This window comes from Cetorhinus maximus, chromosome 16 (genome assembly GCF_964194155.1).
Source record: "Cetorhinus maximus chromosome 16, sCetMax3.hap1.1, whole genome shotgun sequence".
NCBI classification, from domain to species: Eukaryota; Metazoa; Chordata; class Chondrichthyes; order Lamniformes; family Cetorhinidae; genus Cetorhinus; species Cetorhinus maximus.
In genome coordinates, this window is record NC_135894.1 from 91,948,448 (window position 1) to 91,961,660 (window position 13,213).

Sequence of the window (13,213 nt, forward strand, 5' to 3'; positions counted from 1 at the left end):
GTACTTTGCCTGCCACCACTACCATTCCCCCCCCCCCACCGCACCCCATCCCTCGCCTCACCCTCTCAACTACCTATCTTCTTCTTTCAGTATATTTGTGCCCAGTCAAAGCTGTCATTCTCAGTAAGTTGTTAAACTGTCATAGTTTTTTGGCATCACCACCATGGGAGCCAATCACTAAACTGAGTGTTGAATGGAAATGCTCAACTAAACACTAGAGGCCTGATTTTAACCTAGCCTGCCCAAAAGCAACAACAGCTAGCAATCATATCGCACCCACGGCACTTTCCAGGTGTTGTCAAACAAAATTTGATACAAACAAAATTGGAAAATTGGTCAAAACTGTAGGGTTTATGAAGGTCTTTAAGGGGGTGGTACGAAGACGGAGAGGTTGAGGGAGGGAGTCCCAGAGTTTAAAGCCTTGCCATGGCGGTCAGTGGTGGAGCGATTAAAATCCAGAACTGGCTGAACTCAGATATCTTGGCGGACTGTAAGGAGGAGGTCACAGAGATAGGGAGGGATGAGTCTGTGGAGGGATTTGTAAAAGAAGGATGGTTTTGTGCAAGCAGCAGCCCATATAGGCCAGTGAGCACAGAGGTGGACATGACTTGGTGCCAGTTAGGACATGGCCAGATAAATTTTGCATAATTCCAAGTTTATGGAGGATGAAAGATGAGGTCTGGCCTTCTTAAATTTTATATTCTTTATATATTGCTATAAAACCCAGTAGCTCCTTTTTAAAATGTCTTTGTTCATTTGAGGTGCTAATTTTAAGGTCGTATTAACCTAAATACCCAAATTGAATGCTGCCTGTAAAATATGTACTAGACTCCAAGAATATGCTATAGAACAGTTACTATATCCAAACCCACACTGAGTGAGGCACTAGCATATAGCAGAATTTGGTTTACTTCAGATTGCACTGAATTTTCTGTCAGTTCACTGTTACTTCTCCTCTGTAGGTGAGAACTGATCTTTAATCACAATTATATTACTATTGTGTTAGTAAGAAGCCTAGTTCATAATGAAGGTCAAAGAGCAGTTTGAGTCTCCCACCTCTTGACTTAGCTTTGTCCCTCAACCTCTAAATGGGTTGTTGTGTGACAATGACTGCGCTGAGACTTCAAAGCTGCCTGCAGGTCTGTTAAAATGCAACTTTTGATGTTTTCATCCTGTGTGGAACCACCTAGCAACAACCTAGAGTTATGGATAATCTTGGCTTGAAAAATTACAAGAGTAGAGTAAGTGGCCCTTCAGTTAAAGCAAAATACTGCAGATACCGGAAATCTGAAATAAAACAGAAATTTCCAGGCAAACACTGATTAAGCGACAAAGATATCATGGAACGAAAAGCAGAGGGAGTGGGAACGGTTGTTGTAAAGAAACAAATCATTGGTTCAGAGTAAGTGTCAATGGCAGAATAAAGGACAGCTCTTGTCTAAAAGCAAAATCATGAAACCAAGATGCGGACTAACACTTGGCAAAAAAAAAAATCAAAAATATCAACATGGAGGACAGAACTCATGGTCTGGAGTTCTTGAACTCAATGTTGAGTCCAGAAGGCTGTAAAGTGCCTAATAGGAAGATGAGGTGCTGTTTCTCAATCTTGCATTGGCCTTCACTGGAACACCACAGCAGGCCAGGGAGAGAAATGTGAGCATGAGACCAAGGTGATAAATTGAAATGTCAAGCAACCAGAAGGTCAGGGTCATGCTTGAAGACTGAGTGGAGGTGTCCACAAAGCGGTCACCCAGTCTGCATTTGACCTCCCCAATGTAGAAGAGACCACATTGCGAGCAGCGAATAGAGTAGACTAAATTGAAAGAATTGTAAGGAAATCACTGCCTCACCTGGAAGGAATGTTTGGGACCTTGGACAATGAGGGAAAAGTGGGGTAAAAGGGCAGGTATTACAGCACCTGCAATTACATGGGAAGATGCCCTGGGAAGGGGGCGAGGAGTTGGGATGATAGAGGAGTGGACCAGGGTGTCAAGGAGAGAACGGACCCTTCAAAGTGCTGACAGGGGAAGGGCGGGGAAGATGTGTTTGGTGGTGGCAATACACTGGAGGTGGCAGAAATAGCCATCAAATGTCAGTTAATCTCTTCCACCCTTTAACCTATCCCTGACTTTCCTTTTTGTGGTACCTGACTCTACCCACAACCTCCCGACTCTCACCATTTTCAACCGAGTAAAACCCATCAAATCTCTACCTCTCTTCAGTTCTGAAGAAGAGTCATATTGAACTTGAATGTTAACTCTTTTTCTCTCTCCACAGGTGCTGCCAGAGCTGCTGAGATTTTCCAGCTCTATCTGTTTTGATTTTATATTAGTGACCCTTCAGTCCCTGATATAATATTCTTCAAACTGTTCCTCAACCAGTGTCATCTATTAGAAATTGCTGTCTAGTCAGGGTGAGAATATTTTGGCTTATTCACCAAATTTAGTCCAAAACACTTTACATACACTCACACAATGCAAGCAAATGTATCTTACATTTCTATCTTGCTACCTTCCTATTTACTCCACTCTGTCTCTCCCCTTGTCCAGTCTCTTCCCGCCTACATTCACGATTCCCCTGATGCCCTACGTCATATCAACAATTTCCAGTTTCCTGGCCCTAACCACCCCCTCTTCACTATAGACACCCAGTCCCTCCACCCCCACCAGGATGGCCTGAGGGCTCTCACATTCTTTCTTCAATAGAGGCCTGAACAATTCCCATCCACCACCACTCTCCTCTGCCTTGTTGAACATGTTCCCTCGCTGAACAATTTCTCCTTTAACTTGTCTCGCTTCCTCCAAATTAAAGGTGTGGCTATGAGTGCCCGCATGGGTCCCAGTTATGCCTGTTTTTATGTGGAACATTCTTTGTTCCAGTCCTACTCAGGTCTCTTTTCTCGGTACATCGATGACTTTTTTCAGTGCTGCTTCATGCTCTCGTCTGGACCTGGAAAACTTTATCAGTTTTACTTCTAATTTCCACCTCTCACTCACCTTCACTGACACTTCCCTTCCCTTCCTTGAGCTCCCTGTCTCCATTTCTGGTGATAGACTGTCTTCCAATATTCATTACAAGCCCACCGACCCCAATAGCTACCTCGACTACAGTTCCTCACACCCTGCTTCCTGTAAGGATTCCATCCCATTCTCCCAGTTCTTCCACCTCTGTGGCACCAGTTCTAATGATGCTACCTTCCAACTTCTGACATGTCTTCCTTTTTCCTTAACTGAGGGCTCCCCCTCTGCTGTGGCTGACAGCTCCATCAACTGACCCATCTCCCGCACCTCTGCCCTCACCCCCCTTCCACACCCTCCCAGAGGGTACTCCTTGTCCTCATTTTTCAAAAGCCTCCGCTTTCAGAAGATCATCCTCTGCCAACTCCAGCATGACGCCATCACCAAACACATCTTCCCCTCATCCCCCTGTCAGCATTCCATAGGGACCGTTCCCTCTGTGACACCTGGTCCACTCCTCCATCACCCCAATTCCTCATCCCCTTCCCATGCAACTGCAGATGGTGTGACACCTGCCCCTTTACCTCCTCCCTCCTCACCCTCCAAGGCCCCAAACACTCCTTTCAGGTGAAGCAGTGCTTCACTTGCAGCTCCTTTAATTTGTTCTAATGTATTCGCTGTTCCCAATGCGGTCTCCTCGACAGTGAGGAGACTAAACACAGACTGGGTGACAGCTTTGCAAGACAGCTTCGCCCAGTCCGCAAGCATGACCCAGACCAGCTGAGTTTCTGCAGCGTTTCATGTTATTATTTCAGATTTCCAGCATCCGTAGTGTTTTGCTTTTACCCACATTTCTATATTTAATTACCAAATATCCACCATCAGTCAGTAATCAAGAAAGTAAAACACTCACAACATCCCTAAAAAGCATTTGCACACTCTGCTTTTTGACTGAAATTTTTGCCAGCAAAGTAACAAATAGGTTAAAGTTCACATGCGTGAGGTTCTTATGTTTTTATTAACTAAACAGATATTCAATTAGTCACTTACATCTGGATTCCAAATAAGCCACATGTGGCTAAGTGATGAACATATTGGACAGTATCGCCCCAAGCAGGACAATGACTGGGATTGTAGTCTTTGACAAAAAGTTAATGAGAAACATGTATCAGTTTGCAAAGTTCCACTTACGAGGAGAGACGAGAGAAACTGGAATATAGGAATATTGCAATTTGATTAAGAGGAGGCCTAATGGATATTTTAAAATTATGCAATTTGAAATTAGTTACCTTTTATAAGGTATCAATTTAAGGGGTGGAATTCTCCATTCTGGAGACTATTGAGATGGCCAGTAAGAAAGTCAGCATGATTCCTGCTGAGCAGCGGGATGGGTGAACGTGCACAATCTTCCGCCTTTCAGCTCATGAATTATAGATCCTCGAGGAGCTCGGTGAATCTTGTGGTGGAGGCGGGCAGGAAGTTGCACGCCCTGCCATTACCTTTTGGGAGCCAAATGTCCTGGCACCATATTTAAAGAGCGTCAGGACAGACATTCACTCATTGCAGGCCAGGAGCTCCACACTACTCCTACAGAGTCCCTGCAGCTGCAGTTCATACTGGAGAACCTGGCAGGTGTGAGTATCCACATCCCAGGACACACAAGGCCTCCTCCAGCCTTGCCTTTCACTCATCTCTAGATCAGAGCACCATCGGAGATGCAGCCTGGTCAGGCCAATACTCGCCATCGCAGTGGCCCATGTTTGTTAGCCTCTTATAGACATCCCGCTGCCAGTTGCTGCCCAGGTCTTTGCTCTTCCTGACCCTGTGCCAACTGCGATGGGCCCTCCTTCTCCTCACCTGGATGAGAGCCATTACCAAGGCGGGGTTGCCTGCAGCCTGCATCATCGGCGCCTCAGTGGATCTGTGAATGAGTTAAAGTGTTATATTAAGTGGGCAAATCCTTTACAGACTTCCCTCAATCTCAAAGCCAGCAGGCAAGTGCTAAGCCCTTCATCTGGCTCTGGCTAAACAGGGCATCCCACCCCACCCCTTCCAGGTAAAGGGCATCCTGGAGGACCAGAGATGGGTGTTCCTCCTGTTCATCCTTGAGTGTGTATGAAGGCATTGCTCTTTGACCAGGGTGATGAGAGCCTTGCGCAAGAAGCCTCATGTGGAGGCATGACCCCTTGTCAGCCACGACCATTCACCCAGGGCAGAGGCTTGGAGTCGCAAGTTGGCTGCCCTCCACCAGCTGTGCCCCTTGGAGGCATCCACCTCTCTCCCTTTATCCCTGCCTCTGACTGCAGCCAATGACAGAATGGCAGAATGGCAGTTCCACGTCTTTCTGGGATCTCCACGTTATGAGACCCATGAGTCAGGAACAAACCTGCTGCAATTTGGGCTTATCCATAGAGAGCAGATCACAAGTGAGCATCTTTGAATTCCAGTTGCCTCATAAATATTAGGCTGCTCTTTTAGTTGGCCTCATGTGCTGATTTTGAACTCCACCCACACAACAGGACCCTCCTCACCTCTCGAGGGATCTCACTGACTGACTAACTATGTGGTCAGTTTGGAAAAATAGTGCATGCCACCATTCAACCTCGCTCCGCCACCTTCTCCCCTCTCCTGTCACCCATCAACTTCCTCCCATCACCGTAAACCCAACCAATATCACCATTCCTCTCCCCTCTGTCAACATTGAACCTCCCCCTGTTACCATGAACCCGATCACGATCCAACTCCACATGCCTTCCATCCCCTCGGAGCCGACAACTGTTACCATCCCCTGACCGTGCCCTCTCCCGTTATCTGAGAATTTAGAATTTTCTGTGTCATCACTGTATGGAAGTGGTGTGCACCTGGTGAACTTCACCTCTTCCACAACTTTGAGCTCCATAGATGTTGTTTTCTTCTTCTTGGACGCCTCGCATCACTTCATTCACCGAGTACCATTAGCAAACACTTTAATCAGCTTTAACCTTCATGCTTTAACCTTTAATCAGCCTGGCAATGCCACCCCTGACCACTTCTGCCCCCACCCCCATCCCCCCACCAACCCCTTCACTCCATCCATGTAAAGGAAATATATTTTTTCCGCTAATATTACTGTGGGATACTGAAGCAGGCTTGTGTGTGTATGTTTGTGTGTGTGTGTGTGACTAATTTAACTGAATTAAAGATGATCAGGCTGCAAGGTTTGAATTATCAAAGGAATTAGGTATAAGCAGGCATTTTGAAATGGAAATGGACCAGCTAAAATTTACATTTTTAGATAAGTTGAGAGGTTGTTTAAATTTCAAAAGGGAATTAGAAGGTGACAAGGAAAGTGGTTGCATCTTGCAGGACTTCATAGGTAAACAAGCAGTGGGGGTATCTTGTTTTATTGACCCAAAAACAAAGACAAGATGGAAACAGGAAAGATATTATATTTGTTTGAAACAATGGATATAAAGAATCAAAAGGGAGAAAATATATTTAAGGAAAGATTAGAAGCTGTATGAGGAGTGGCCATGTGAGATCTTGAAGAGCGCACTGTGAAGTAGCAGCCTCTAGACACCCCAGAAAAGTGCTGGTTTGGTCCAGAATGTAAGGTTTTGTTAAGAAGCCTTGGAGTTCCGTTGTCAAGTGAGAGAGAGAGAGAGAAACTGTGAAATGCCTCCCTTATAGCAACAGTAGTGTTTGTGGTAATATTGCTGGATGTTTTATAGATTAAGAATCTATTTGGACTGTTGCCTGAAAAGAGGTGTGTAGTCGAGAGTCTAGTTAAGTAGAAATCTTTTGGGATCTGTTATAAGACTAAGCCTAATTGTGTAACTGTAATTTTGTGTGTGCAACTTTTTCTTTTCTTTTGTTAATAAATGTTTTAATTTAATCTTTAAAATCCCCAAAGGTCGTAGTGGACTCTTCTGACTTCAGGGTGCATGCCTTCTCATGATAAATACAAATTGCAGAATCATTATGATAGTTTCCCTTTGGGATTTGGTCATTCTGGTAATTACTATCTGCCATATCATAGTGATCATCCAACACCCAGGTCCACAGCAGCCAGTGCCATGGCTGAGGAGCCGAAGGTACATGCCTCAGTCAACCACTTCAAACCTCTTGAGGGAAGAAGGGTATAGCTGTAATATCACAATTATTAGAATGAGAAGCAAGAAGAGTGAGTGAAAGATTTATTGAGGCACACAACAGAAAGTAAACGTCTAAATAAGTAAATCATTTGTGAAACTGAAGTGCAGATAGGTGCTGTTCTTAACTAACTATGAGCCCTCCTATATGGTGGTCCCCCTTTCAGCTGAGGTGGAGGCAGGCAGCTGATCATGTTGCCCCCCCAAAAGGAAATGATTTCGATCTACCCTATCAATTCTTTTAATAATCTTAAACATCGGTTCCTTCCATTGTGTGTTCCCTATATCTCACTTTCCATCATTGTGTATCCTGTAAATCTGCTGCCCCCTCTATTGTGCATTTTCTAATTACTATTGTCTCCTTCATTGTGTCTTCTTTAAATCTAAGGATAAAAATATATCTCGGTCAGTGATGTAAAACAGGCAACATTGAATCGGCCACATTATACCCATTGCCTAACATTCACTGCTCTGAAACTGAACATCAGCTCCTATGTACAGCCAGTGACCGATCTGATATTGCCCGTTTAATATCACTGCCCAAAATCAATGTCTCCCTCCTCACTCTCCTTCAGTGTTCTATTTATATGTTATATTTCTGTTCATTCTACATTCTATTATTTTAAGGGGAGATGGTGGCGTCTTGGCAATATCACTAAACTAGTAATCCAAAGGCCCAGTCTAATGCACTGGCAACATGGGTTTAAATCCCATCATGGCAGTTAGTGGAATTTAAATGTAATAATTAAATCTGGATTTGAAAACCAGTCACAGTAATAGTGACCATGAAGCTATTATTGGTTGTTGTAAAAACCCATCTGGTTCACTAATGTCTTTTAGGGGAGGAAATCTGCTGCCCTTACCTGGTCTGGCCTACATGTGACTCCAGACCCACAGCAATGTGGTTGACACTGAAATGGCTTAGCAAGCCACTCAGGTCAAGGGCAATTAGGGATGGGTAACACATGCTGGCTTTGCCAGTGATGCCCACATCCCATGAAAGAAAGAATAATATATTTTTTAAAAACCTACTGTCTTCTCCGTTCTTGTATCTTCTCAATCCTACTCTCTGCTGCATGTATACACTAAACTTTACTCTCTGTACCCTGATGGTGTCTTCTATATGTTGTTGTCTGTTCCCATGAAGTATTCTGTAGATGTAAATTGAGTGAACCTGCAGCCCCCCTTGGGACTGTGTGCAATGAGAGTGAAAGTTGGAGATCAGGCCACAACACTGTGGCAATAATTCTCCAATCCACATTCCCTCCCAGCAATGCACATCACTGGAAACACTCATACATTCCTCTGCACCGAATGAGCTATTGATTACATTCCGCTTTTCCTCTGGACATTCTCTTACGATTCCTTCAACGGGTGTTTTGTGCATTTTATTCTTAGTTTCCAAAATGCCCCCAGTCACACATTTTGACTGATTAAGAGTGACATTTAACTACCAGGAGAATGTTCTCAAATGTTGCTATCAACTCAGATTAAATGCTCTTAAATGCCCATAAGCGCAGCCCTTTCATGGAAATCCACACTTCCAAATACTCTCACATAGAGCCCATTGATGCATATCTCCATTCTCAAGTGCCCACACGCTTCACCCTTAAATACTCTCACACTTGATTCATTCATAAAAATAAATTCTCTTGATATCCTCATCTCAGATCTCATTCATACAGATCCACACTTTCCAATAGCTTCACACTCGGACCTCTCACAGATTCTATTCTTTTCAGCATATACATGTGCACTATTGAGAAAAAAAAACCTCACTGTTGCATCTAAATCTCCACCCAGTGCCAACACTCACACTCATCAGGTTTTTAAAATAGCCTTCACTAGTTCAGTAATGTCTCAGGACGATTGTAAATGCAAGTCTTAAACGTTTATCAATAGTTGCAATAGAACAAGCTCTATCCTGAATTCTGGCACAGACAGAGAGCTTCCGAATCTGGAGGTCTCACCCCTGAACCTGGCCTCCGTCGGGGAAGTAGAAATGGGGGCGGGTTATAAATCGCACGTCCGTTGTTCACGGAGGCAACTACCCATGTAAATCAGCAGCTGCCTCCACTTGTGTGATTTTGGCGAGGTAGGTGTCTGATAGCCGACGTGTGCAGATTAGACCTGGTAAGAGCAGGTCTGAACCTTGTGGATTTGTTTGGATAGCCAGGGTACCCTTTGGGGGAAGTAAGGCATCCACCACCCTTTGTGGTAGGTCAGGTGCCCTTTGGGATTGTTAAAATTAGACATGATTGTGCATTGAGTGCATAAACTCATTGGAACTGTCAAGCTATCAAAAAATTGTTAAAGCTGTCAAAGAACTGTCAAAGCTCATTAGAACTGTCAAAACTATTAAGGGACTTAACTCTGCTGGGCTTTAAATTGAAAAAAAAGCATGGAGTTTAAAAAAATCAGTGACTGATATTTCACTCTGCCTGCTGACATAAACCAGGGGGTTATCATTATAGGATTTGTGCTGCATGACTGATTTTACAACCTAAAGGTATCACAGTGTGGTGCCTGGTAATTGAGCAGTTTGAATGACAGCTCCATGCAGTTATATAATAGAAGTGTTTGTTTTCATAAGAAATTAGTTGAAGGAATTTCAATCTATCGAATGATTCTTTTATCAGAGTGTTTTTTTAAGTAGTGACATCATCATTAGATACATAACCTTATTTTATGTCAAAATGGCTCCTGAGGTTTGCCCATGGTGGAAATTAGATGAGTTGACATGGAAAAGGTAAGAGCAAAGGGTGGTGGGTGGGGGACATGGGTTGGCATGAGTTGACACTAAGTTGGCATAGGGGCCATAAAGAGCTATGGTCTTCAGAGGGGGCATAGGTGGTATGGGGCATGAGGAGCCGTAGGGGGTGGATAGAGGGTGGAATTGGATATAGGAGGGGCCATTGGGCATGGGTAGGGGGGCATAGCTTGGCATTGGGGTAGGAGGTGTCATGTTATAAAAATGATATACTACCTTAGGCTTATTTACTTTACAAGACACAAGGCACCCATCACTCATAAGGGATGGGGTAAATATGCTGTGGGTTTATTTATTAAGACTAGGCTTGTGAGAGCATTTATACATAGATATAAATCTTGTAGACATCAAAACTGTGTGTGTGCTCTACACAAAGTAAAAGTGAAACTAAGACTACATCACATGACACATTTAATTTCTAGTGATGCCGTGCTTTTATCCCTTAAAGGTATTTTACAACATCCCCCTTTCTTTTTAAAGATACTTTTCCCCCTTCCAAAGAAGTATAACTATTTACAATACGCGTTCATGTTCAGTTACCATTACATTAGTGCATAGAACTGATGAATCTATGAGTCTCTAAAGCATAAAGGTAGGTAGCTGGTAGTCACAGATGATGATAATCATGCATTTAATTGCTCACAGTTATCCATGGGATTGCCGTTCTTGGATGTTGCTCCTGGTTGCATTTGGAATCTTGTCCTAGGTGCAATAAGACTATGGTGGTTGAGGAGCCGGAATGGATCTGATTTGTCCTCAGTTACACCTCACTGTTGCACCTTTGTGTGTAACTACTTCATAGGACCTTGGTTCCAAACAAATCCTTGTCACCTTGGCTGGCTGCCACATATCTTCTGTGGGATCATGGAGTGAACTTTTGTCCCAACTGTAAACTTGGCAATTCTGGACCTGCATCTCTGTCAAGCACATTGGTAATTTTCTCTTGTAGTTTTAAAAGTTGCTCTCTAGTTTCTGAGAGAGTAGGATGGGTAAGAGTAGATACATTGGTGTGCATTGGTCTGTCAAACATGAACTCTGCCGGTGATGGAATAGATGTGCTTAAAGGTATCGCTCTCAGGTGTAAAATTGCAATGTATGGATCTTGCTTGGACTGTCTACACTTAAGAATGAGGGATTTCACCTTGTGAACCATTCATTCAACTAAGCCATTTAATTTAGGGTAATGAGGAGAAGATGTAGTGTGATCAATGTTCCACTTCTCATACATATCCTAAAATGGCTTACCTACCAATAAATTGCAGACCGTTATCTGTAAGACATCGCTAGGCAGCCCAAATAAGCTTAAAATAGCACTTGGAGTGTGCGCAACAGTTGTGTTTGATGTTTTGTGCAGTTGTCGAATGATGGGGTACCTGGCAAAGTAGTCGATGATGATTATAAAGTCAATGCCATGGACATGAAAGGGGTTGAATGCAATTTTGGACCCAAGATGGGTAGGAACTTCATGTGGAATCAATGGTGCTTTGTGCTGACTTGGCATATGCTCTTGACATGCCCACATGCCTCACACTTCTTGCTGACAACTTCAATGTAATTGTTCTTACCTGGCCAATAGACTGTCTCCCTTGCAAGTCTTTCATCCAATCTATGCCCCATATAGCATGATCTAAGGCTGTTCACCATGTTGTATCCATACATTTTTTTCATGGAATATGGGTGTCACTGGCTAGGCCAGCATTTATTGCCCATCCCTAATTGCCCTTGTTCAGCATTTAAGTGTCACCCACATTGCTGTGGATCTGGAGTCACATGTTGGCCAGACCAGGTAAGGACAGTAGATTTCCTTCCCTAAAGGGGGACCAGATGGGTTTTTTTACAACAATCGACAAACTTTTAATTCCAGATTTTTATTGAATTCAAATTTCACCATTTGCTGTGGTGGGATTCGAACCCTGGTCTCTAAAGCATTACTCTGGGTCTCTGGATTACCAGTCCAGTGACAATACCACTATGCCACTGCCTCCCCACTTAATCTTGCTTCCACCTGCCTTACCGTCGCTGAACGCCATGTCATGTTATTATAAGGATATAATATCTTGGGCTTATTTACTGTACAACACACAAGACTCTAATCGCTCATAACAGATTGGGTAAACAGATTGGGAGTTCAGTTATTAAGAATAGGCACATGAGAATACTTATACATAGGTATAAAGCTTGAAGGCATCAGGGCTCTGCCCAAAGCAAAAGTGGAATTAAGACTGGATCACATGACTTGTTTCCCTTCTATTGATGTCATGATGCTCTTAAAGGCATATTACAACAGGATGGCATTGGGTTATCAGGGGCCATAGGGAGTGGGTTGAGGGCCATAGGGTGGCATTGGGGTAGGAGGGGCTTATAGGGTTTGTGTAGGGGGCATGAGGTGGCATGGATGGGGCATGGCGAGTGAATGACGGGTTGTGAGGGGTGAGGGTTGGAGGGCTTTTTTTTTGTTTTATTCATTGTTTTTTAATAACTTCACCAAAGTGTCAGTGCACAGAGGCACTGTGGATTCCGGGATTGGCAGGCCCAACTTCTATTGCAGCCTGCCCCCCTCCACCTCCCAGAACAAAGGTCCGAACTGCCGGGCCTCTTTTTCCCAGATCACAGATCTGGGAAATGTTCCAATTTGCATACCCGACCTGGAAGTAAAAATCCAGACCTATGTGGAATGCCACATCACTTGCACTCCTCGCTAAAACACAAAGCAATTGGATGGAAAGATGAATTCAGTCAATAGGAGTCTATGTTCAATTCAATAAGGGAAATGGTAGAGTAATAATATCATGCCACTTTGCTTTATAGACACTGCAGGGTTGGTTACTGTTCCCATAATTAGGAGTGACTGCAATTCAGAGATACGATGATGATGCTGCTGCTCCCAACCATGGCCTCATTCCTTGCAGTTCCTCACTGGAAACCTGAGATGGGTGAATCCCCCCTTAGTTCTTGATAAACTGGCTTAGGATTTTGCAACACATGGCACAAAGAACACATCTTACCTCTGGATGCTTTTAAAATTTCCTACAATATTGCACTTAGGTAAGAATATAACACTGTCTGGAGATGATACAACACAGTCGGTCTGAAAATCCCTGCTTTGTTTTTATCTATTAGCCCCGTCAACCATCTTCTCACCATAGTCTGCAATCTTTTTATCGCCATTGACAGTGTTCACTTCAATGTGTTTCCCTGGTCATTTCTTTTGAAATCTTTTAATCAAAAACTATACCTGACCCCTAACTTCCTAATTTGTCATGTGTTTCCCTCTGATGTTTGAAGCTTTCACCACAGTAAGCAATTTGCCTGGATCAGTCCTTTCAGTTCTACTCACAATCTTTTTCCAGATGGAT